The 4008-nt window shown below is 40.1% G+C and overlaps 1 long non-coding RNA gene across 1 annotated transcript; it reads left to right on the forward strand.

Annotated features, from left to right (window-relative positions):
- Positions 1-2257: 2257 nt before the first annotated feature.
- LOC119774989 lies at positions 2258-3601 on the forward strand. The gene is made up of 3 exons (XR_005279601.1): positions 2258-2293; positions 2784-2899; positions 3313-3601. It is a non-coding gene; the product is annotated as an uncharacterized LOC119774989 (long non-coding RNA).
- Positions 3602-4008: the final 407 nt, after the last annotated feature.

The following is a 4008-nucleotide window of genomic DNA, read 5'->3' on the forward strand; positions in this document are numbered from 1 at the left end:
GGTGTTGATGGCAGCAGCACAGCTGATATTTCTCTCTAGGATGGAGTCACAGCCAAACAGGAACAGACCACATGAAGCTGTTATGATGAGAAAAATCAGAGAGAGCATAAAGTGAGAGGTTGTACTGGGCCTGGGCAAAAACGTGATTCAAAGAATTAAAGCACTTTTTTTGTTGCGGGTAGTTTTAAAGAAGTGTAATCTTTTTTTTTTTTTTTTTTTTATGTAGCGGCACATTTTAGGCTCCCCAGAGTTGCATTGGCTGCAGTGTTACTCTCAGGTTGTAGTTTGGCAAGCGACAGCTCAACACAAAACGGGAAAGGTTATAACTACAAGTGAGAAGTTTGTTCTCAAAAAAGGAATAAAATCATCCGTTGTTAGGAGCTGCAGGGCTTAAAGTTCTCAGTCATAGTGGCAGATATGCGGCTTGCATCAGCTGTGGTTGTATTAGAAGAAATGGGATTGTGTTTTGAAATGCATATTTTAAACCATCAGAAAAGGTTTCTGCTCCAGATAGTTAACAAGCTAGCTGTTAACTGATGCAGGGCAGCTGATAGCACGGCACGGTAGTGATCTGAAAAGGGGTCCCTATGTCCTCCAGCAGTCTAAGCCTATAGCAGCATAACTATAGAGATAGCTCTGGATAACCTGAGCCACTCTAACTATAAGCTTTATCTAAAAGGAAAGTTTTAAGCTTAAAAGTAGACATGGTGTCTCCCTCACAGGCTAAAACTGGTAGTTGGTTCCATAGGAGAGAAGCCTGATAACTAAAAGATCTGCCTCCCATTCTACTTCAAGAAATTCTTGGAACCATTAGTAAACCTGCAGACTGACAGGTAAGTGCTCTGTTAGGAACATAGAGAATGATCTGATATCTGATATTAGATTGAGTTTGACCATTTAAGGCTTTATATATACCACTTGCCTTTCGGGCAAGTGACTTTCACATTTAATTTGCCCAGAAACAATTTTTACTTGCCCAGTATAATGTTTGATAAATATAGTTCCTAATATTCATTTTTTTATATACACCCACCGGCCACTTTATTAGGTACACCTGTCCAACTGCTCGTTAGCACTTAATTTCTAAGCAGCCAATCACATGGCGGCAACTCAGTGCATTTAGGCATGTAGACATGGTCAAGACAATCTCCTGCAGTTCAAACCGAGCATCAGTATGGGGAAGAAACGTGATTTGAGTGACTTTGAAAGTGGCATGATTGTTGGTGCCAGAATGGCTGGTCTGAGTATTTCTGATCTACTGGGATTTTCACGCATAACCATCTCTAGGGTTTACAGAGAATGGTCCGAAAAAGAAAAAACATCCAGTGAGCGGCAGTTCTGTGGGCGGAAATGCCTTGTTGATGCCAGAGGTCAGAGGAAAATGGCCAGACTGGTTGGAGCTGATAGAAGGGCAACAGTGACTCAAATAACCACCCGTTACAACCAAGGTGGGCAGAAGAGCATCTCTGAACGCACAGTACGTCGAACTTTGAGGCAGATCGGCTACAGCAGCAGAAGACCACACCGGGTGCCACTCCTTTCAGCTAAGAACAGGAAACTGAGGCTACAATTTGTACAAGCTCATCGAAATTGGACAATAGAAGATTGGAAAAACGTTGTCTGGTCTGATGATTCTCGATTTCTGCTGAGACATTCAGATGGTAGGGTCAGAATTTGGCGTCTACAACATGAAAGCATGGATCCATCCTGCCTTGTATCAATGGTTCAGGCTGGTGGTGGTGGTGTCATGGTGTGGGGAATATTTTCTTGGCACTCTTTGGGCCTCTTGGTACCAATTGAGCATCGTTGCAACGCCACAGCCTACCTGAGTATTGTTGCTGTCCATCCCTTTATGACCACAATGTACCCAACTTCTGATGGCTACTTTCAGCAGGATAATGCGCCATGTCATAAAGCTGGAATCATCTCAGACTGGTTTCTTGAACATGACGAGGGCTGCGTCTCAATTCGCAGGCTGCGTACTTGGTAGTACGCATTTTGAGGCCGGTGACGTCACAACGCTGCGCGGAGGCCGTCCCATTTGGCAAAAATTCTGAGGACGCTTAAAATGCAGCCTCAAAATGCGTCCTCCTTTTCCCCGAATTCTGAGGATGCATCGCTACCGTCCTTAGTGGCCTCGCCTCCCGCTAGATTTCCCGAGGTGCTTTGCGTGCTTTTTTTTTTTTTTTAGTAGTTGAAGAAGAAGAAGAAGAAGAAAGTCGGAGTCTCTTCAAGTTACGGACAACCGAAAGCAGCAGCAGCGCCGGCAGTAGAGCTGAGAACACCTTTAAATGTAAGTAGTTTTTTTTTTTTTTTTTTTTTATGAACATCTATTAAAATACATGACGGTAACGGAGCCACCGGAATGTGTAGGACCAGCTAAAGCTAAAGCTAAGAGCTAACCTGTTGATACGTGATGTTCATCAACAATTAAAAGCCTTCATACAAATGTCACTATTTTTCATTTTAACCTACATCTTACTGTACTAATAGCCGTATCCCTCTCTAATCAGATCTATTTATTCTCATACAGTTTATTACAAAGTATTAGAACTTTTAAAGCTTAATGCAGCTGAAGAAATAACATTAGTCCAGCTGTACTGGGCTGTTAATACTGCAAACGTTTTGTTTTAATACTCAATAATGTATAGTTAATTTACAGTACAGTATAATAAGGTTTAAAGTATAATTCGCTTGAAGAACAATACCAGTGTAATTATAGAGAACAGTCATTTTGCCTGTTGACTTAACAGAAATATGCTTTACATGTCATTTTGTTCCAGGGAGCAGACAGAGGAGTGGATAAAATGACCACTTCATCATCGGGGCCAAATATACTGCTGCAGTCGGATGGAGGGAAGAGTTGAGGCAGAATTCCATCTACATGTTGCATTTCTATGTAAAAGTCACACAGGTTAAAATAAGTCCTGTTCAAACACCAACGTACAAATATATAATAATTTGATCACATCAAATGATGCTCAGATGCCACTTTTTGTAAATCTCATATTTGTGATAGAAGTGATCCTTGTGTGGGACAACTTAAAAAAAAATACAAAGTAGGTTCAGGTTTGGGTAATATAATGAAACACACACACACATATATATATATATATCTTTCATTTATTATATTCATATTAATTTCCACTTTGAGTAAGCTTGAAAAAGTAATCTCCAGGTTACCATTCCAAAGTCTTTTTCTGTAGAATTTCATCAATCCATCCAAATCATGAAACATTCCTTTTTACTAGCTTTAAAGAAACACTACAGAAAATAGCATCTGTTGATACAAATAGTTTTCCTCTACTTTAGGAATGCAAAGATCCTTGGACAGGACAGCGGGTCAGTGGGAACCCTACTGCTGCCACCTGGCCCTGGTTTGTCCTCATGGAGGAGGTATTAGGACAGAGGCCCTCTGTTGCCCCACCTGTCCTAATTGCCTCCATCCCTGAGGACACACCAGGGCTAGATGCTGCAGAGGCTGGGCAGCATCAGGGTGAAGATGAGGAAGAGAATGAGAATGAGAGAGGAGGGAAAGGAGGAAGAGAAGAAGGAGAGACGAGTTGGTGGATTTAATCAGGGAGGAGATGGCAGAGGGAGGCGGGAAAGGATGGACAGATTATTTCATTTATTGGAGAGGATGGTGGACAGATGTTATTATTTTGGTGTTTTTTTTTTTTAACAAGTTGAAGTTCTGTGTTGCTGTTATTAAATTAAATTATTAAATTGTTTATAAAAGTTATTGCTGTCGGTGTGTTCTTAAAGTCTTTTAACCTTTTTACATGATCTGTTTCATCACTTCTTTGTAATTTAAGCAAACTTAAAACAACTTGTCAGTGACAGTTTATTTTTAGAGAAGCAAGTATTTACAATAAACTATTAAACATTTTTAACTATTGACATTAGATTTTATAATTAACTACTACAACTATTTACAGAAGATATACAGTAAATATTATTAGAGAACATATATATATATATAATTGTGACTGAGCAGGAGTCCCTGGT

Source organism: Cyprinodon tularosa, unplaced genomic scaffold (genome assembly GCF_016077235.1).
Source record: "Cyprinodon tularosa strain WSP-4 unplaced genomic scaffold, ASM1607723v1 ctg840, whole genome shotgun sequence".
In the NCBI taxonomy this organism is placed as follows: Eukaryota; Metazoa; Chordata; class Actinopteri; order Cyprinodontiformes; family Cyprinodontidae; genus Cyprinodon; species Cyprinodon tularosa.